This window comes from Phyllostomus hastatus, unplaced genomic scaffold (assembly GCF_019186645.2).
Source record: "Phyllostomus hastatus isolate PE091 unplaced genomic scaffold, TTU_PhHast_1.1 phas_contig_38, whole genome shotgun sequence".
NCBI classification, from domain to species: Eukaryota; Metazoa; Chordata; class Mammalia; order Chiroptera; family Phyllostomidae; genus Phyllostomus; species Phyllostomus hastatus.
Window position 1 is genome coordinate 14911076 of NW_025333869.1, and position 23703 is coordinate 14934778.

At 36.4% G+C, this 23703-nt stretch overlaps 1 protein-coding gene and 1 pseudogene across 7 annotated transcripts in view; one reads left to right on the plus strand and one right to left on the minus strand.

The window, feature by feature from the left end:
• NRG3 (neuregulin 3) overlaps nt 1-23703 on the minus strand; it is a 1223498-nt gene that overhangs the window by 93047 nt on the left and 1106748 nt on the right. The window lies entirely within an intron of this gene.
• Nucleotides 6011-6162, plus strand: LOC123821218 (annotated as a pseudogene).

Consider the following 23703-nt stretch of genomic DNA (forward strand, 5'->3'; position numbering starts at 1 on the left):
AGTCCATCTGTCCAGGAAGGATTGAAAAACTTACTGGTTTTCTTTCTCTTTCTCCATTAGGGAGTAGCAAAGAAATCTCACTGTCATCACCAGCACATGAGTGACCAAGGCATTGTCGAGAAACTCACCAGTAAACCTCACATTATTATTGTTTTCAGAATGCCTGTATGAAATGCTACCAGAGACCATTTTGTTACAGACAAGAATCCATTTTCTGGCATGAGATGTTGTCTCCAGTAGGCAAAAATTGTGATGAACAAAAAAATGGAGATATCTCTTTGGCAGTTTACATGCCTTTGATATTAATGCAGCATTAACAAAGAAGTTAAAGTTTCATGATATTCTGGTCAACTGTTTCAAAGTGAAATCAATTCTCACAAAGTAGGGTGTGGGTAGCAGTTTCCTGAGACTCAGCTTGGTGTTGGGCCTGAGCTGGCCACTGGAGCACACCAGGGGAAACTGCTGACACTATGGGGTCTCTGTTCCCTTAGAGCATGCCATACTGTGCTGCATCCACTGGTTTCATTGCTTTCCTGCCACGCTGCTGTCCCTGAAAACACTCTGAATATTATAGAAGAGCATCCAAATATAACCCTCTTATCTCCTTGGAAACAGAAAACATCTAGGTTTGGAGCTGAGCTCTGCTGACCGACTGGAGCCCCTGCAGCAGCTCAGCAGGATTGAAAATGCATCTCTGTCCACAATACACTCACCTGGTTTCCCTCAGTCCTTTTCTTCTTCCCTTGGCAAGTGAGGCAGGCTGAAAGGTTTGCAGGTGAACACCAAGGAGTCAATATGGGTTTTCTCATTATAATTCACTGATTACCATTTTATTTCAGGGTTGAGCAGTAATTACCACTAATGAACAACATGATAATTTGCTGCCATAAATCACCAATTCTATAGCTTTACCATTCAAAACAATGAATTAGAGCTTTTTGTGCCCAACGCTTGGCAGATTTCAGTGTTATCTCCCTTTCAGGTCAAGTTGTACTGCTATGTGCAGGAGACCGAGGGGAATTTCTACTCAGAGAAAACATTCTGGATTCCTTGATATGAATCACACAGAAAAAGACACTTTTATGGACTTAGCTGCCCATGTCTTGGTCATTACTGACATATTGCACTGCACCATTTGGCAATTTGTTTCTCCCAAGCGAGTTGTTAACACCTTATGTATACCATGACAAGTTGAGACAGCCTCCTCACTATAGCTTCTGCCTCTGGCTTTGAGTGAGATGTGAATTGTTTTTCTGGTGAAATATTCAGACATCTGGGAGTTTCTTGTGTGATGTTTTATCAGGGTTGAGGCAAAAAGGAAGATAAGTAACATATCAAGAAGCTACTGCAAACCAGGCACTATGTAGACACATTATGTCTACAGTGTCTTCTTGAAGGGAGTATTTCTTATAAGTCCATTGAGGATGAAAAATCTAGCTCAAGGGGTTAGGGTTAGGGTTAGGAATCCTTTCTACATGTATTCGACTCTATGCCTTCCAAAACAGGGACTACTATTCATACTCACTCTGTATTTATATAAAATTCCTGTGCATATAGTTAGTGCTTAAACAATATGTGTGGAATTAAATGGGAAACCTTTTGTATTGAAGAAAATTAATTGCCTATGAATGGTATACATTATACTATGTATCATATGTTGCAAAATATATATCATATATTTTTTATTCAAAAGCAACTACAAAAGTTCCATAGGCCAATTATATTAAAATACAAACTTTAAGAAATAAAGTCATTTAAATAATTCATAATAAATTAATATCTCTTATTACATTAATGCTTCTTAATGGCCTGCAGACTACATAAATGTTATGTACCCAATTAATAAAAGATTTATCAAGATGTGAACCTACTTCAGAAGGGAAGAAACCACAATAAAATCCATGATCCTCAAAGCATTAAAAGTGGGATTTAATTAGGATCTAAAATGGCACTAGAGTAGGTGGAAGCTACACTGACCTCCTCTCAGGACCAAACTGGAGTTAAACTAAATTGTAGAAAAATCATCCTAAATAACCATCTGAAGACTATTTGAATAGAAGTCTTTTTCTTTGCTTTTTTAAATTATTATTTTTTCCATCATTATTTATTTCCCCATACCCTCTACTACCTCCATCCCCTCCCCCAACCCCACAATCACCACATTGTTGTCTATGTCTAAGAATTCTTTTTTTCTTTTTTGCTCTATTCATCCCATCTCCCAGACTCCCACACAGAGCTATCAGCCTGCTCTTTATCTACAAGTCTGTCTCTATTTTGTTTGTTAGCTCAGTTTGTTCATTAGACCCTACATACAAGTGAAACCATATGGTATTCATCTTTTATTGACTGGCTTTTTTCACTTAGCATAATGTTCTCCAGGTCCCTCCATGCTGTTGCAAAGGGTAAAATTTTTTTCTATTTTATAGTCAATTAGTATTCCATTGTGTAAATGTACCACAACTGTTTTATCCACTCATCTACTGATGGACACTTGGGCTGTTTTCAAATCTGTTATCAGACTATGATAAATAATGCTGCAATGAACATAGGGGTATAGGTATTCTTTCAAATTAATGTTTTGGATTTCTTCAGATCAATTTCCAAAAGTAAAATCACTGGTCATAAGTTAGTTTAATTTGTAATTATTTGAGGAGTCTTCATACTGCTTTCCACAGTGGTTTCTCTAATCTACAATCTCACTAATAGTGCACAAGGGTTCCTCTTACAATACATCCTCACCAACACTTACTGTTTGCTGATTTATTGAGGATAGCCATTTCAACAGGTGTAAGGTAATATCTGATTGTGGTTTTAATTTGCATTTTCTGATAATTAGTGACCCTGAGCATCTTTTCATATGTCTATTGGCCATCTGTATGTCCTTCTTTGAAGCAGTGTTTATTTATCCTTTCCTCATTTTTTTAAATTGAATTGTTTGTTTTTTAGGTATTGAGTTTTATAAGTTTTTTTTTTATTTTGGGTATTAACTCCTTATCTGGAGTATCCTTGGTGAATATCTTCTCCCACTTAGTGGGTTGTCTTTTTATTTTTTTGATAATAAAAGTTGTTTTTCTGTGCAAAAACTTGTTTAATTTGATGTAGTTCCACTTGTTTATTTATTTTTTTTGTTTCCCTTGCCCCAGGAGATGTATCAGAACATATTATTGCTATGAGAAATACATGAGATTTTACTGCCTATATTTTCTCCTAGGATTTTTATGGTTTTGAGTCTAACATTTAAATCTTTAATCCATTTTGAGTTTATTCTTGCGTGTGATGTAAGAAAGTGGTCTAGTGTCATATTTTGGAACATACCTGTTCTATTTTCCAAACACCATTTACTGAATAGATTACTTTAGCTCATTTATCTTCTTGCCTTATTTGTTAAATATTAATTGACCATAAAGGCATTGTTTATTTATGGGCTCTCTATACTTTTTCATTAATTTATGTTTGTTGTGATGCCAGTACCATGCTGTTTTGTATTTGTTTATTTTACTATGACCTTGTAGTATAGTTTGATATTAGGTAGTATGATTCCTTTAACTTCATTTTTTTGTCTCAAGATTTTTGTTACTATTCAGGGTCTTTTGTGGTTCCATATACATTTTTAGAATATTTGTTCTAGTTCTGTGAAACATGCCATTGGTATCTTGAAAGGAATTGCATTGAATCTGTATGAATAGAAGGCTTACATCCAAGGATTTACAGAAGAAGCCACATTGAGACTAGACGGAAGGTTGGAGATTCAAAAAGTGCTGGCCCTGCTCTGATCAGTGTCAGCTGAAATTCCAGCAAGAGGTTCCCATATAACATTTGGCAGTGAAAATCAACAGGAATTCTGTCTTCCAGGGAGTCATGAGTCTGCTAGAGACACAGGCACACACTTAAATGGCCAACACAATTCCTAGCTATTCACCCTGGGCTCCAGAGGAGGGAAGACAGAGTATACTAGAGTCATGCAAGGAGAAACTGGGGTTTGTGTCTCGAAGGAGAGAGCTGAGGGGACAACCATTAGGACACCCTGTTCCGAATCACTCTACCACACTGCAGACACCATTTTTCTTGGATGGAGCACTCCTCTCCATATGGCATCAGCCTAGGGGAATGCAATAATCCTACTCCCTGGTCTACCTGTTGATCTACCCTGCAGAACTATCACCCTGCTAGTGGAGTCAGCTGCCTGAGTCAAGGTGTAGAAGTCTGGTCAGACTCAGGGTTTTTCAGTGACTGAGTTATATGGCTCAGCAGTGGGGCTATTCTGCCCATTTTCTTATGAATCTGACTGGTACCTCCCCCTCACAGGAGATCTGCTAATCATATTATTTAGGCTCCTGGCAGCCCCGTCTACTTGAATCTTGGTGGTTCCAACCTGCCCAATCTTGGTGGTCTAGGTATAATCCAGGACAGACTGAGTTATGTGGTGCTGAGGTGGGGTCATATAACCCAATAATCCCCAAGCCTGACCAGCACCTTCCCTTCTTCCAATTACCAGTGACCCTACCCTGCTGAGGTTGGGCTCCTGAAAGAACCTGAAAAAAACTCAGTTGTATAGCTCTAGATTAGGGAAAATTTTCCCTTGCACACCTGATTTGTGTAGACATTTCCCTTCATATGATCAAATTTGGTTTGTTTGGGCTTCATAAACACTGTTTCCCTCACCCTGATGACTCACTGAAACTCTACCCCACAAGAAAGGTGTGCAGGTACTCAATGGGTAGCAGCTAAACTTCAAATACTCTGTGACATTCTCTGAGTGACCTGAGACCCAGCAATGGCACCAACTTTGAACCTGTATAGTTTCCATGAACATTCTCACCACAACCTGGTGACTCACTGAGAATCTATTTCATGCAACTCGAGTACCACCAGAGGCTCTTTTAGTGCCTAAGACTAACAGGCAACTGTCCAGCAGAGATAGGAAAAGGCAGATGTCAGGGTTCCTAGAGACATTTCCTGACCTGCCCCCAAGTTTAGTGCAGGTAAAAGCCAGCCTTGGGGCACAGCTTGATCTTCCATGCACACATCCAGGCAAAGCAGAGGCAGCCACAAACTGTGGATCACTTTGTAGCTCTAAACAGGTTTCCCAGGGCCAGCCACAAGCAGTGTCTGACATGGGCCTGTACCAGAGTCCCTCCCAAGTGTCCTCAGAACAAACACACCCAGTGGCCAGCTTCAGTCAACATCAGAGCAGGTTCCAATTCACTTCAGAAGATGCCTATCCCAAAAAAAATCTTGGCAGGCATCAAAACTTGCTCAGGAAAATTCTGCTCTGTGTGGTCAGCCCCTGCATAGCACCTTGTACACTGTAGTCAAGGTTGATCTTCACAATCAGCCAGCCTAAGATAGAAACTACATAATGTGAAAGGGAATAAACCAATGAAAGGACATAACCCTTGCAAACATTTATGTACCCAATTTAGGAGCACCTAAAATGTAAAGCAGATCTTGATGGACATATAGAAAGATAATTACAGTAATACAGTCAGAATAGGCAATTTTAAAACCCCATTGACATCAATGGGTAGATCTTCCAGACAAAAAATACACGAGGAAATGGTGACCTTAAATGAACACCAGATAAGATTAATTTAATCAATATCTTCAGAGCATTTTACCCCAAAGAAGCAGAATACACATTCTCTTCAAGTGCACATGGAACATTTTTAGATACACCACATCTTAATCCACAAAATAAATCTCAATAAATTTAATAAGATTGAAATCATATCAAACATACTCACTGACCAAAGTGCTATGAAACTAGAAGTTGATAACAAGAAAAAATTGAAACACACATAAACACATGTTGTCTAAATAACATGATACTAAACAATGAATGACTTAACAATGAGATCAGCAAAAAAATCAAAAGATACCTTGAAATAAATGAAAATGAGAACACAACAACCCCAAATCTATGGGATACAGCAAAAGCAGTCCTAACAGGGAAATTCATAACACTGCAGTCTCAAAAAGCAAGAAAAATCTCAAATAAACAATATAACTTAGCTTTGCACAGTGGCAGTACCGTAGCCAATGAGGTTTATCTGAGGCGTGATTATTGCTAATTGAAAGCTTTTCCCAATACCCCACCATGACGACTTGAAATATAGTCGGCACTGGCAATTTTTGACGGTAAAAAAAAAATATATAACTTTACACCTATAGAAATTGGGAAAAGAACAATGAGCAAAGCCCAAAGAAAGTAGAAGGAAAAAAAGTAATCAAGATCAGACCAGAAATAAACTAGAGTCTGAAAAAATTACAAAAGATCAATGAGAAATCAAGAGATGGTTCTTTGAAAAAGTAAACAAAATTGATAAGCCTTTAGCCAGACTCATAAAAAAGAGAGAGAAGACAAATATAAAATCAGAAACAAAAGAAGAGCAGTAACAACTGGCATTAAAGAAATAAAAAGGATTGTAAGAAAATATTTTGAATTATACATCAACAAATTGGTCAATCTGGAAAAAATAAATACATTTCTAAAAACATACAATTTTGCAAAATTAAATTAGGAAGAAACAGAGAATCTAAATAGATAGATTACAATTAGTGAAATTGAAACAGAAAAAAAAACTTCCATTGATTTATGTGTCCATTCTTATGTCAGTAGCAGATTGCTTTGATTACTGTGGTCTTGTAATATAATTTGATATTAGGTATTGTGATTCCACCTACTTTGTTCTTCTTTCTCAAAACTGCTACAGCTATTTGGGGACACTTACAGTTTCATATAAACTTTTGGATTGACAGAAGGCCCAAAGACATATGAAAGGATGCTCAGCATCACTAGCCATCAGAGAGATGCAAATTAAAACCACAGAGAGATACTACTTCACACCAATGAGAATGGCTATCATAAACAAAGCAAAAAACAATAAGTGCTGGTGGTATTGTGAAGAAAAGGGAATCCTAGTACACTGTTGGTGGGAATGCAGACTGATCCAGCCATTGTGGAAAATAGCATGGAATTTCCTCAGAAAACTAAAAACAGAACTGCCTTTTGACCCCACAATTCCATTGCTGGGACTATACCCTAAAAATCCTGAAACACCAATTCAAAACATTCTATGCACCCTGATATTCATAGCAGCACAATTTACAATAGCCAAGTGCTAGAAGCAACCTATGTGCCCATCAGTAAATGAATGGATCAAAAAACTATGGTACATTTACACAATGGAATTCTATGCAGCAGAAAGAAAGAAGGAGCTCCCACCCTTTGCGACAGCATGCAGGAACTGGAAAGCATTATGCTAAGTGAAATAAGCCAGGCAGTGAAAGACAAATACCATATGATCTCACCTATAAGTGGAACATAATCAATAAAACAAACAAGCAAGAAAATGTAACCAGAGGCATTGAAATTAAGAACAGATAGTAGTCAGAAGGGAGGTGAAAGAGGAAAATGGGGGGAAAGGATGAAGAGTTGTCAAGGAACATGTATAAAGGACACATGGACAAAACCAAAGGTGAGTAGGATTGAAGGTGTGAAGTGGGGATAGATGGGTGGGGGGAGTGGTGAGGGGAAGATGGAGACAACCAACCATACTTGAACAACAATTAAGAAAAAACTCCCAACAAACAAAAGCCCTGTATCAGATGGCTTCAAAGGTGAGTTTTGCCAAAAAATTTGAAATGATCTAACATGTCTCCTTCTCAAACTCTTCAAAGAATTCAATAGGAGGGATGACACCCAAGCTCATTTTATGAAGCCAGCATTTTCCTAATTCCAAAACCAGATAAAGATACTACAAGAAAGGAAATTATAGACAAATAACCCTGATGAACAGAGGTACTAAAATCTTCAACAAAATATTAGTAAACCAAATATAACAATACATCAAAAACATCATAAGATCATATACCATGATCAAGTAGGATTTATTCCAGGGTTGCAGTGTTGGTACAATATCCACAAATGAATAAACATAATGTACCACATAAACAAAATGGAGGATAAAAATCACCTGGCCGTATCAGTAAATGTAGAGAAAGCATTTGATAATATCCAGCACAAATTTATGATTAAAAAAACCTCTCAGCAAACTGGGAATAGATGGAACATACCTAAACATAATGGCCATATGAGTGTGATAAATCCACAGTCAACAATATACTCAATGGGCAAAAATTAAAAGCATTTCCCTGAAGATCAGGTACAAGACAGGGATATATGCTTTTACCATTCTTATTCAACATAGTACTGGAAGTCTTACCCATAGCAATCAGAGAAGAAGTAAAAAAAAATTCAAATTGTAAAGGAAGAGGTAAAACTGCCATTATTTACAGATGACACGGTACTGTATAGAGATAACCTTAAATATCCCACCAATAAAGTTCTAAAACTGACCAATGAATTCAGTAAAGTATCAGGATACAAAATAAATATCCAGAAATTAATTGCATTTTTATACACCATTAATAAACTATCAGAAAGGGAAACTAACAAAAATCTCATTTACAGTTGTTTCAAAATAAATAAAGTATCAAAGAATAAACCTAACCAAGGATGTAAAAGACCTGTATGTGGAAAATTATAAGACACTGAAGAAAGAAATTGAAGAAGATATAAGAAAAAGTGGAATCATACACTGAAGATTAATAGAAAGAATTAACATTTAATATGTCCATACTATTCAAGCAATCTATAGGTTCAATGCAATTCTTATTAAGGTATACAATGGTGTATTTCACAGAACTAAAACAAATATTCCAAAACTTTATATAGAACCACAAAAGAACTTTAGTAGAAACAATGATCTTGAGAAACAACAAAGTTGGAAGAATCATGCTAACTAATATCAAACTATATTACAAGTCAATAGAAATCAAAACAGCATGGTACTAGCATAAAACCAGCCATATAGATCAGTGGGACAGTATAGAGAGCCCCGACATAAACCACACTTTAAAAAAGATTTTATTTATTTATTTTTAGAGAGAGGGGAAGGGAGAGAGAAAGAGAGGGAGTGAAACATCAATGTGTGGTTGCCTCATGTGCTCCCTACTGGGGACCTGGCCTGCCACCCAGGCACATGCTGTCACTGGGAATCAAGCTGGCGACACTTTGGTTCTCAGGCCAATACTCAATCCACTGAGCTACACCAGCCAGTGCATAAACCACACTTTTATGGTCAATTAATATTTGACAAACAAAGCAAGAAGATACAATGGGATAGACAGTTTATTCAATAGATAGTATTGAGAATATTAGAGGGATATGTTTAAAAAACCCTAGACCACCTTTTTATGCTATACACAAGAATAAACTCAAAATGAATTAAAGACTTAAGTGCCTTTCATCATAAAAATCCACAAAACCATAAAAATCCTAGTAGAAAACACATGAAGTAAACTATTGAACTGCACTTGTAGCAATATTTTTTTCTGATATATCTCCTTGGTCAAGTTTAACAACAACAACAAGAAAAACAAAAACAACAATGACAACGAAAATGATGGGACTACATCAAACTAAAATGTTTTTTCATAGGAGAAGAAATCATTAACAAAATAAAAAAGACAACACACTGAAGGGGAGAATATATTCACTGACACATCGGTTTATATTCAAAATTTATAAAGAACTTATATCATGCAACACCAGCAAAATAGATATTTCAATTAAAAAATGCCAAAGGACCTGAATAGACACTTCCCCAAAGAGGACAGACAGATGGCCAATACACATATGAAAATATGTTCAACATCACTAATCATCAGAGAAATGCAAATTAAAACCACAGTAAGATATTACTTCATACCCATTAGAATGGCTGTCATCAATAAATCAGCAAAAATCATGTGCTGTCAAGAATGTGTAGAAAAGGAAACCCTTGTGCACTATTTGGTGGTAATGCAGACTGGTGCAGCCACTGTGGAAAGCAGTATAGAGTTATATAGGGAACTGTTCCGAATGGTATGGCAAATGTAGCCCAGCCCTATCTGAAAACTGACAGGCACAAGTCAGCACACAGGAAGCAAAACCTATGGATCAGCTTTCCTGTGGGAAATCAGGCCTGCCTTGTAACTAGGCTGCTTTGAGGATTGCATTTTGCTAAAACTCCCTCACTCTGAATTGAGGTAGCAAATCTTTAAAGTAACTTCCAAAAATCTGTGCTAAACCTCCCAAGCACAAGTATAACTAGTTCAATCACTTTCCTTCACATTTGCAAATATCCCTCTTTGTAGTAATTAGCAACTTTGTTATCTGTAAGAGGTAACTACCTAAAAGGAACCTCTGCATAGTAAATGAGGACCATCCTTGATGTAATATGCCCAGAAAAGCAATAAAATCCTGTCCAGGCAGTGGACAGGGCCCTGTCTCACTCAGAGAGTGGCCATGCCATCTCTTTCTCCATAGGACTTCTGAAGTCTGTGTGAATTTGTTTGTCACATCCACAACACATGGACCCTGTGGGCTGGGGTCTGCATCTGAGTTACATTAAAAATTTAAAAATGTATCTTCCTTTTGACCCAGTAATCCCATTTCTGGGAATTTCACCAAAGCAACACAAAACACTACTTTGAAAAAAATATAGGCACCCCTGTGTTAATCACATCATTATTTACAATAGCCAAGATTTGGAAGCAGCCCAAGTGTCCATCAGTAGATGAATGGATAGAAATGCGTGGTATATTTCTAAAATGGAATATCATTCCTCTGTTAAAAAATACCTTTTGTGACAGCATGGATGGACCTGTAGAGTATTATGCTAAATGAAATAAGCCAGTCAGAGAAATAGAAATACCATATGATTGTACTTACATGTAGAATCTAATAAATAAAATAAATCAACAAACCAAATAGAAATAGACTCTTAGATACAGAGAACAGACTGACAGTATAAGAGGGGAGTTTGGAGTTGGGCTGGGTGAAAAAGGTGAAGGTGTTAAACAAAGAAAAAGCCTCCTAAGCAGACAACAGTATAGTAACAGAAGGAAAAGGGGACAAGAAGTGTAGGAGAGAGTAAAGAAGGAATAAATAGTGATTGAAGGAGGCTTGACTTGGGATAATAAGCACACAATATAATATATAAGTGATAGAGAGGTATAGCCCTAAAGCATATCATTTTATTAACCAATGTCATCCCAATAAATTCAATAAAAAATACATTTTAAAAGGGGGGATTAATTAAATATTCTAGAAAATTGAGAATTCAGGATACAGCTCTAACTCCACAAAATTTGAATTTTACCTTATGAGATCTTTCATAATCTTTTTGTTTAATGTAATATAAATATAGGCAGGTATTTTTCAAAGTTTCAAAGAAGTCATATTAAGAATGTGTCCTCCAGTTGAGTGGAACTCAAGCAGGCAACAACAGAGAGTCCCCTTGGCATTTGAAGCATAAAGGTATCATACTTTTTGGACCATAAGACATACCTAGGTTTTAGAGGAGGAAAATGGAAAAAAATGTTTGAAGCAAAAAATGTGGTAAAATATTTAACAACATAAATAACATAATATTTCACCAATGCAAATGTAAACAGAACTCAACAGCAGCATTAACAACCATTATTCTTCCCAAATTTGGGTGTGTGTGTGTGTGTGTGTCTTATAGTCTGAAAAAAATATGACAGATGGCCCCACAAAGATGACTCTTTGTTGTGCTCAGTTATCTGATCAAAAAAATTTATTTTTAGTTCTTGAGATATTTAACCCTGATTAGTTTGTACTGGTTGCAGTTTATAATTTTTCTGGGCAGGACAGTGTAAGGACCCATTTATTTACATTATTTTCACCTGTAATACAATTACCAAGTAAAGAATAATAGTCATTATCTCCCTGTCTTTTTTTAAATGTATAATCACCATCATCTCTTGCAAAGGTTATGAAAGAACAAAGCACAAGAACCAAATTTTCCAAATTTACTCTTGCAGTCTTCCTTCTTAGTTCCTCTGGTGACACATTGTCTTATGTACTTTACCCTATCGAGAAAGGAGCCATTTAAAATGGAAAAGGCCTGGAATTTATTTGGTCAATGCATTCCCTGTGTACAAAAATGTTATCAAGTATACTAGAAGAATATTAATTATGCCATCCAAGTGACAAAAATATGTTTTATTTTAAATTTCATAATTTCTTGTGGTCTCAAAATTTTGGTTCGTTATACAGAAACAAGAAAAAAATGTAATATCATTTTTCTCCTAATGTTTAAAATCCTGATGCCACATTTATGTAAAAATGTTCAACTATTTTAAAATACATTAAAATTTTAAATAAGGATGTTAATTTATATCATAAATCTTACTCCTCAAAACCTATAGAAATCAATATTTCATGAAAGCCAAAAGTTCACTAGCACTGACTGAACAAAGATAGGATATGACCTTATGCTATAAGATTTTTTGGATTGCCTCCAATGAAAGAAATATAGGTTATGGTATAATGTGTGAAGCATCAAACCCCATGTTCTCTCCTAAAAGTCATTACTAATAAAAAGATAAAAACAGAGTTGTAGATCCAACATGGAGGAGGAGTGAGTGGAAGTTACACTAATCTCCTCCCAAGACAAATCTGGAATTACAACTACATTGTGAATAAATCACCCAGAATAAAAAACTGAACAATAGTGAGAGAGAAGCCTTATTACCACAGACAGACAGAAGAATCAGCTTTAGCACAACATGACTGGTAGGGAGTGCAATGGAGACATGAGAGGGCTGGCTGGGCACCCACAGGAGGCAGCTGAAGCACCAGAGGGATATTTAAGCAGATGGTTGGAATATCCTGAAGAGTGTGGGGTCTAAACCCTAAGCTGGGATTCCCAACCTAGTGCACCAGAGCCCAAAAAGTATACAGAAAACATCCAGCTATGAAAAGCATCAGAGTTGCTCTCTGCCAGAGATAGATGGCTAGAGAGTCAAAGAGCTGTTTAAAGGGACAATGCATAAATTTTCATTTGCAGCCATTTAACCTGGGCTCCAACAAAAAGGGAAGGGGGACTGGTCTAGAGATGCTTCAGGAGAAATGGGACAGAGGCATTGAGGAAGGAACTGAGAAGCTAGCCATGAGGATCCTGATGCTGAGTCATCCCCCATACTGCAACAGCCATAGTGCTCCGGCAGACCACTCCCATCCAGGTGGCAGCAGCCTGAAGGGAAACAATAATCCCAACCTCAGGAGGGAGTCTGCCCCATCCTGTGGTGCATAAGTTTGACTGCTGAGTTCAGAGTGACTAGATTAACAGCTGAAGGAGAGAGCCACAGACAGTAGATCCCTAGTAGTCTCAAACAGGCTTCCTAAAGTCAGACAGGGTCACAATCTAACATCACCAGAGGCAGATTCAGAAAGAAAAAAAACAGTGGTGAATAATAGATGCTACCAAGATGAAATCCACCATGGTCTTTTCCGTGATTTGTGATACTTTTTTCCTGCATACTTCTTTAAGAATCATTTCTTGTCCTTCAAGTTTAAGTCACTAGACTTATTAAGTCACTGGATTTTTAAAAAGATTTTATTTATCTATTGTAGAGAGGGGAAGGGAGGGAGAAAGAGAGGGAGAGAAACATCAATGTGTGGTTGCCTCTCATGTGCTCCCCACTGGGGACCTGGCCTGCAACCCAGGCATGTGCCCCAGATTGGGAATCAAACTGGTGACCCTTTGGTTCAGGAGCCGGCACTCAATCCACTGAACCACACCAACCAGGGCTAAGTCATTAGATTTTATACTATAGTTTATTTTGGTTCACATATTTTGCCCCTTTCTTCTCTTATCACATTTTATCTTCTTCTTTCCTCTTATTATATTCATTTTAAATTTTGTTTTCTCTCTTGCCACAACTTGTTTCCATTTTACACTCTTACTATTTCTCCCCCTTCCAGCCTGTCAAAACCAATTTTCTTGTCAATGGTCATCTCACTTTCCTTTTTCCACTCTTAAAATACCCATGTTCTCTCTCCACCTTTAGCAATCTGTGCTCATTGGTTGTAGCTTTTTTTTTCAATTTAATCTCTAGATATTCACTATTTTTGTATTTCAAATCTCAAATTTTCCTGTTCCCCTATCCTGCTTTTTATTTTTGTCTCAAAATTTAATTTTTCCTATGTTAGCCTGGTTTCAATTCTTTACTCTTAGTATTCCCTCTCCTTCTATCATCTCAAAATCACTTCCCTTTCCTCTATACAACTCTTAAGATTTTCTTTTTTTTTCTCCCTCTTATTCCCATGCACCTATGCTAATTTTAGTTAATTTGTAATTGATCGTGCTGTGGTGGATTTTTCTCTCCAATTTGGCTCTTATTTTTTAATTATTTATTTACTGTTGTTCCTTTTTCTTTCTCTTTTTTATTTTATTTTATTTTATTTTATTTTAATTTCTGTTTAAACCTAATACTATATGCTTCTCTTCTCTTAATCCATTCAGTGTTCTTCATTTCCATATACTTTCTCTCTTCACATAGCTCCAATTTCCTACTCTTATTAGTACACCACCCTCTAATTTCTAAAAATCATTTTTATTTCAGTAGGTCACTTCATATTCACTATCCTTTATTATAATAGTCTTAATCATTATACCTTTATTAATACATGTTCATTTTCTGTTGATAGTTGGATTGAGGGTGGGAGTTATTTTTGTGGGTATGGGATTGTTTCCTGGGCTGTGTAGTTTTCTTCTGGCAGCACCTGAACAATGGCATACAAAATGTGGTGGGTGGAGTGACCCTCAGTCAACTAGCTGGAGGGAAGGACCCATCAAATAACAACCTAACAACAATCAAAACCAATTACATCCAGAGAGACAAAATAAGTGGCATGAGGGCTTCCTAAGAGCACCAAGTTCAGGAGATCAAGGAGACAGTACCACTAAATCTCACAGGGCTCTGACCACAGAAGTTCAAACCACAAAGACTGGAAGTCAAAACAGATCAATTTAAGAAGCAGAAACAAACAATGTGTGAGCAGAGTCTAACAAATAATGGGAAGACAAAGAAACAACCCCCAAATGAAAGGAAAGGAGGAACCCCCATAAAGAATGATAAATGAAATAGAGGCAAGTCAACTGTAATATATTAACTTCAAAATCATGGTTATAAGGAAGCTTAATTAATTCAGTAAGAATTACAAAAAACTACAGAAAAGCTACAAGGAACTTACTGTGAACTATATCAGCATGAAAAAAGACATAGAAATTAACAACCAGAGCCAAGAGGAAATGAAGAATACAATTTCTGAGTTGAAGAACACAGTAGAAGGAATCAAAAGCAGGATAGATAAAGCAGAGAATTGAAACAGTGAGCTGAAGGACAAGGTAGAAAAAAATTCCCAGAAAGAGCAAGAAAAGGAAAAAGACTCAAAAAAGAACAAATAGGGATTAAGGAAACTACAGGACAACATGAAACATAATAATACCCATATAGTAAGGATACCAGAAGGAGAAGAAGAAGATTAAGGGAAAGAAAATCTGTTTAAAAAGTAATGATGGAAAACTTTCCTAATTTGATGACAGAAAAAGTCACACAAGTTCAGAAAGAACAGAGGATCCCAAACAAGAGGAATCCAAAGAGGCCCACTGCAAGACACATCATAACTAAAATGTCAAAATTCAAAGAAAACAAGAGACTCTTAAAGACAGCAAGAAAGACACAGGAAGTAACATACAAGGGAGCCCTGACAAGGCTAGCAGCTGACTTCTCAACAGAAACACTACAAGCCAAAATGGTATGCCAAGAAATATTCCAAGTAATGAAAAGCAAAGGCCTGCAAAACTGCTAAAACCAGCAAAGCTGTCAGTTAAAATGGAAAACAGAATAAGGAGTTTCCCAGACAAAAGAGGCTAAAAGAATATACCTCCACCAAACCAGCATTGCAAGATATGCTAAAGATATGCTAAAGATATAATAAGATGAAGAAGAAGAAAGAGAGGGGAACACAGTTCAAAGGGGAAAAATGAATAAGTACTTATCAATAATAATCTTAAATGTAAATGATTTAAATACTCCAACCAAAAGACATAGAGTAGCTGAATGGACAAGAAAACATGACCCACACACATGCTGCCTATGAGAGACCCACCTCAGAATAAAGAACCTGTACAGACTGAAACTGAAGGGTTGGAAAAAAATATTCCAAGCAAATGGACAGGGAAAAAAGCCAGGATAGCAATACTTATATAAAGCAAAATAGACTTCAAAACAAAAGCTATAAAAAGAGACACAGAATGATACTCCATATTATTCAGGGGAAGAACCCATCAAGAAGACATAAACATTATAAACATATATGTACCAAACATAGGAGCTTGCAAATATATAAGGGAAATCTTGGAGGACCTCAAGAAAGATAAAGATAGCAACACACTTATAATAATAGATTTGAAAAACCCACTCTCAAAAATGGATAGATCTTCCAAATAAAATATCAACATGGATATTGTAGTATTGAACAATGCCCTGGATCAAATGGACTTAACTGATATTTATAGAACCTTTCATACCAAAGAAGCAAAATCCACATTCTTTTCAAGTGTACATGGAATATTTTCAAAGACAGACCACATGATAGGATACAAAACAAGCCTCAACAAATTCAAGAAAATCAAAATGATATCAAGCACTTTTTTTTACCACAACGCCTTGAAACTAGAAACCAACCTCAAAGAAAAAACTAAAAATCATTCAAATTCATGGAAAATAAATAGTATGCTATTAAACAATGAATGGATTAATAACAAGATCAAAGAAAACATCAAAAAGTTTCTGGAAACAAATGAAAATGAACACACAAAGTCTAAATCCTATAGGATACAGCAAAGGCTGTCTTGAGAGGAGCATTCATAGAGATACAGGCCTACCTAAAAAATATAGAAACATTTCAAATACACAACTTAATCCTATGTGTACAAGAACTGGAGGAACAACAAATAAAGCCCAGAGTGAGTAGAAGGAAGAAAATAATCAACATCAGACCTGGGGACTTCTGGCCAAGATAGCGGTGTACATAGATACACTTTGTCTCCTTGCACAAAGGAAGCACAACAACTAATTTAAAATAAAAAAAGAAAGAACCAGAACTGCCAGAAAATTGAACTGTATGGAGGTCTGACAACCAAGAGTTAAAGAAGAAACATATTCATCCAGACTAGTAGGAGGGGCCCCTTGTATGGATAGGAAGGCAGCTGGGGAGGAAAGGACATGGGGCAAGGCAACCGCTGGAGGACTGGGGCAGTTGAAGCGGTGGCTGATGGATGAGGCAAGGTATGGCTGGCAGAGTGGGCAGTCCCACATTTTTGTGCCCATAAAATGGGAGGAACAGCTGAGGAGCAAGACAGACTGCACAACCCAGGGTTTCATTGTGGGAACACAAGCCCTCAAAACCTGGACTAAAAAGCTGTGGCAGTTGAAGCACCAGGAGAAACTGGCAGCATCACAGGAGAGTTCATTGGAGAGACACACGGGATCATAGAACATACACAAACCTACATGGAAATCAGCACCAGAAGGGTCTAATTTGCATGTGGGCAGTGGAGGAAGTGACTGAAAACAGGGAAAGAGCTGAATAAGCAGCATTGTTCCCTCTTGGACACCTCCCCCACATACTGCATGACAATGCAGTGACAATGGGCTGCCCTCCCCCAGTAAATACCTAAGGCTCAACCCCTTCCTATATAACAGGTGCACTGAAGAAAAGAAATATGGCACAAACGAAAGAACAGATAAAAACTCCAACAATACAACTAAATGATGAAGAGATAGCCAATCTATAAGATGTGGTTCTGAACACTGTTAATCAATATTTTCACAGAAATGGTTGAGTATGGTTGCAAAATAGAGGAAGAAGTGAAGGCTATGTGAAGTGAAGGCTATGCAAAGTGAAATAAAAAATATATACAGGGAACAAACAGTGAAGGGAAGGATACTGGGACTTAAATTAACAGTTGGAACAGAAGGAAGAAATAAACATTCAAACAGAACAGAATGAAGAAACAAGAATTCAAAAAAAATGAGGAGATACTTAGGAACCCCTTGGATAACTTTAAATGCTCCAACATCTGAATCATAGGGGTGCCAAAAGAAGAAGAGGAAAAGCAAGAAATTGAAAACTTATTTGAAAACATAATGAAGGAGAACTTCCCTAATCTGGCAAAAGAAATAGACTTCCAGGAAGTTCAGGAAACACAGAGAATCCCAAAGAAGTTGGACCCAAGGAAGCACACACCAAGACACATCATAATTCCTTTACCCATGATTAAAGATAAGGAGAGAATCTTAAAAGAAGCAAGAGAAAAGGAGACAGTTACCTACAAAAGAGTTTCCATAAGACTGTGAGTTGATTTCTCAGAAGAAACCTTACAGGCAAGAAGGGGCTGGAAAGAAGTATTAGAAGTTGTGAAAGGCAAAGATCTACACAAGATTACTTTATCCAGCAAAGTTATCATTTAGAATGGGAGGGCAGATAAAGAGCTTCCCAGATAAGGTCAAGTTAAAGGAGTTCATTGTCACAAAGCCTTTATTTATAAAATGCTAAAAGGACTTAATTAAAAAATAGAAGATGGAAAATATGAACAATAAAATGAAAAAAACACAACTATCAACAATTGAGCTTTAAAAAAAACAAATAAGAACTAAGCAAATAACAAGAACAGGAACAGATTCACAGAAATGGAGATCACATGGAGGGTTATTAGGAAGGAGGGTGTGGAGGAAAATGGGGAGAAAGTTACAGGGAATAACAAGCATAAACAGTAAGTGCAAAATAGACAAGGGGAGGTTAAGAATAGAATGGGAAATGGAGAAGCCTAAGAACATATATGTATGACCCACGGACATAAACTAAGGTGGGAGAATGTTGGTGGGAGGGACAGTACAAGGTGGAGGAGAATAAAGTGGAGAAAAAAATAGGCCAATTGTAATAGCATAATCAATAAAATACATTAAAATATATTTAAAAGAACAGCAGCTGAGAAATCATAAAAAATCAGAGTAGAATTAAATGACATAGACACTAAAAGAACAATTCACAGATCAATAAATCCAGGAATTGGTTCTTTGAAAAGATAAACAAAATCAACAAAGCTTTAACCAGATTCATCAAGAAAAAAAAAAGAGATGACCTAAATAAATAAAATCAGAAATGATGGGAAGGGTTTACAGGAACAAATTTAAAGGACACATGGACAAAAACTAGGGGGAGGGTGGTAATGGGAAGGAAGTGGGGACGGTTGGGTGTGTGGGCTGTATTCGGAGTAAAAGGGAGAAAAGTGTACTTGAACAATAATTTTAAAAAAAATTAAGAAAGTGAAAAAAAGAAAACCTTGAAATAAATTTTATTATAATTTAAAAAAAGAAATGAAAGAGGAGAGATTACAACTGATATCACAGAAATACAAAAGACTGTGAGAAATCACTACAAACAATTATATGCCAAGAAATTTGAAACCCTGAGTGAAGTGTACAAATTTCTAGAAAAATACAATATTCTAAAACTGAGTCAAGAAGAAGCAGAAAGCCTGAACAGATTGATAAAAGCTGATGAAGTTGTAGCAGTAATCAAAAAACTCCTGACACAGAAAAGCTCTGGACCATAAGGTTTCACAGGAGAATTTTATGAAACATTTAAGGAAGAGCTTACCCCTATACTTCTCAGACTATTATAAAAAACACAAGAAGAGGGAAGACTCCCAAACTCTTTTTATGAGGCCAGCATCATCCTAATCCCAAAACCAGATATAAACACAGTAAAGAAAAAAAAAACCTACAAACTTATATCAGTGATGAACACAGATGCTAAAATCCTCAACAAATTTTTGCAAACTGCATCCAGCAATACATTAAAAAGACCATACACTATGATCAAATGAGATTCATCCCAGGGATGCAAGGATGGTACAATATTCACCAATCAATAAATGTAATGTATCACATAAACAAAAGGAAAGACAAAAATCACATGGTCATATCAATAGATGCAGAAAAGTCATTTGCTAAGTTACAGCACCCATTTATGATAAAAACACTTGGCAAAGTGGGAATAGAAGGAGCATACCTCAACATAATAAATGCCATATATGAGAAACCTACAGCTAACATATATTCAATGAGCAAAAACTAAAAGCTGTCTCACTAATATCAGGAACAAGACAAGGGTGTCCACTTTTATCTCTTCTATTCAACATAATATTGGAAGTCTTGCCAAGCCATCAGACAAGAAAATGAAATAAAAGTCATCCGTAATGAAAAGAAGGAAGTAAAACTGTCATTATTTGCAGATGACATGATACTGGACATAGAAAATCTGATGGACTCCACCAAAAATACTACTCAACCTAATAAGTGAATTTGGCAAAACAGTGGTATGCAAAGTCAATATTCAGAAATCAAAGGCACTTTTACATATTAACAATGAAATATCATAAACAGATTAGAGGAAAAATCCATTTCCTATAGCAATAAGTAAAATAAAGTACCTAGGAATAAATGTAACCAAGGAGGTAAAAGACCTGTATTCAGAAAACTACACAACATTGAAAAATTAAGGAAGACATAAATAAATGGAAGCATATACTGTGTTCATGAATTAGGAGAATTAACATAATCAAAATGGCCATGCTACACAAAGCAATATATAGACTCAATGTAATCCTGATTAAAACACCAGTGTCGTATTTCACAGATATAGAACAAACATTTCAAAAATTTATATGGAACCATAAAGAATCCCAAATAGCCTCAGAAATTTTGAGAAAGAAGAACAAAGTAGGAGGCATCAAAATACCTGGCATGAAACTGTATTAGAAGGTCACTGTAATCAAAACAATCTGGCATAAGAATAGACACATGGACCGAAGGAATAGAATAGAGAACCCAAAAATGAATCCTTGTCTCTATGGTCAATTAATATTCAACTAGGGGCCAGGAACATAAAATGGAGTAAAAAAAATATCCTCTTTAATAAATGGTGTTGGGAGATCTGGACAGCTACATGCAAAAAAAAAAATGAAACTTGACCACCAACTTATACCATATACAAAAATAAACTCAAGATGGATAAAAGACTTAAATATAAGTCATGGCATGATAAAAATCCTAGAGTAGAACATAGGCAAAAAGAATTCAGATATTCCACACAGAAATATTTTCACTGATATGTCCCCTAGAACAAGGGTCATAAAGGAAAGAATAAACAAATGTGACTACATCAAATTAAAAAGCTTCTGCATGGCCAAAGAAAACATGAGGTAAATGAAAAATGAACCAACTGCATGGGAAAATATATTTGCCAATGATACATGGAACAAGGGTTTTATTTCCAAAGTATGTAAAGAACTCACACAACTTCATACCAGGAGGACAAACTCTCTAATAAAAATGGAGACACTGTACTTGAACAACAATTAAGAATAAAGTAAAAAAAAAGGGGGTAAAATATCTGAACAGACTTTTCTCCAAGAAAGACATACAGAGTGTCCAGAGACATATGAAGGATGTTCAGCATCATGAGCCATCAGAGAGATGCAAATTAAAAGCACAGTGAGATACCACTTCACTCCAGTCAGAATGGCCATCATAACAAATCAACAAACTAGTGCTGGAGAGGCTGTGAAGAAAAGGGAACCCTGGTAAACTGTTGGTGGGAATGCAGACTGGTGCAGCCACTGTGAAAAACAGTATAGAATTTCCTCAGAACTCTAAAAATGGAACTGTGCTTTGACCCAGCAATTCCACAGCTAGGATTATACCCTAAGAATCCTGAAACACCAATTTAAAAGAACCTTTACACCCCAATTTTCATAGCAGCACAATTTACAATAGCCACATTCTGGAAGCACCCTAAATGCCCATCAGTAAACAAGTGGATCAAAAAATTGTGGTACATTAACACAATGGAATTCTACACAGCAGAAAGAAAGGGGCTCCTACTCTTCACAACAGCATGGATGGATCTGGAGAGTAATATGGTAATGAAATAAGCCAGGTGGTGAAAGACAAATGCCATGTGATCTCACCTATAAATGAAACCTTATTAATAAAACAAATGAAAAAATAGAACCAGAGACATGGAAATAAATAATAAAATGACAGTGCCCAGAGAGGAGGAGGGAGGGAGAAAATGGGGGAAAGAAATAGATAGGTCAAGTCAAGGAAAACAGTATAAAGAGCCCATTGACAAAGACTACTGCGGGGTGGAAGATTGAATGTGGGAGGTGGTGGGTGGGTAGGGCAGGGGATAGTAATGGGGAAAAAAAGAGACAACTGTAATTGAACAACAACTGAAAATAATTTTTAAAAATAAAAAATAATAAAACAAAATAAGGTGAAGAATAAGAGTTTGCTGGATGGGAGTAGGTGGCAATTTAACAATTAATGTGAAGGCTTTAAATGGCACAATGGGCTGTTTTCCATATCATTTCAGGGAGAGGCCTTTGCCATTGGAAGAAGGAGAAAGCTCTTCCAAGCAGGGTCATGAACCATGGACCATCAACATGAAAATTTCTTTTGCAATAGTTAACTGAATAGGCTTGTGAACTGTTTCTTTCTTGATATTATTAAGAGATAGTCTTAAATCTCTGGCACCATCCATGATCCAAGTTTGGTTTGGAAATGGGAGAACAAGGGCTTGAGATCTCGCAGTTCACTGTAAAATTATTATCCTTCATGGTCCCAATTATTAACTATATTTTCTATATATATTTTACCTTTCAAGTGATTTGAAATTGTTAGGGGAGTTGGGTTTTACTACTTTGTCTCTTCAACTGAGGTGTCAGGAGAATGCCTGGAGAAATAAGGGAATGCTTAATAAATATTTGACTGATTAAAAAAAAAATACAGCCTGCGAATGTTTACTAGTTGCCCCACTCAATTTCTAAGGAGCATATTGAAGGAAAGCTCTTTAGAATAGAAGCCCTACGTATTTGTACTTCTTAATCCCCTCCCTTCTCCACCTTTTCCCCTGTACTCCCATCTCTTCTGATAACCATCAAAATGCTCCCTGTACCCATGATTCTGTCTCTGTACTTGTTTGCTGAGTTTGTTTTTTAAATTCAATTGTTAATAGATATGTATTTATTGCCATTTTATTTTTCATATTTTTATCTTCTTTTTCTTAAATAAATCCCTTTAACATTTCATATAATAAGGGCATGGTGATGATGAACTTTAGTCTTTTCTTGTCTGGGAAGCTCTTTATTTGCCCTTCAATTCTAAATGATAGCTTTGCTGGAGAGAGCAATCTATCTAGTGCCTGCCTTTCATGACTTTCCTGGATAGAGCAATTTATCTATAGGTCCTTGCTTTTCATGACTTTGAATATTTCTTGACAATCTCTTCTAGCCTGCAAAGTTTCTTTTGAGAAATCAGCTGACACTCTTATGAGAACTCCCCTATAGGTAAATAACTGCTTTTCTCTTGCTGTTTTAAAGATCTCTTTATCTTTAACCTTTGGCATTTTAATTATGATGTGTCTTGGAATGGGCCTCTTTGCATCCATCTTTCATGGGACTCTGTGCTTCCTGGACTTGCATGTCTATTTCCTTCACCAAATTAGGGAAGTTTTCTTTCATTATTTTCTCAAATAGATTTCCAATTTCTTGCTCTTTCTCTTCTCCTTCTGGTACCCCTATGATGTAAATGTTGGACTTCTTCAAATCATACCAGAGGCTGCTTACACTATCCTCATTTTTTTTGGATTATTTTTTCTTCTCATTCTGATTGTTTGTTGTCTGTTTCCTTATGTTCCAAATCATTGATTTGATT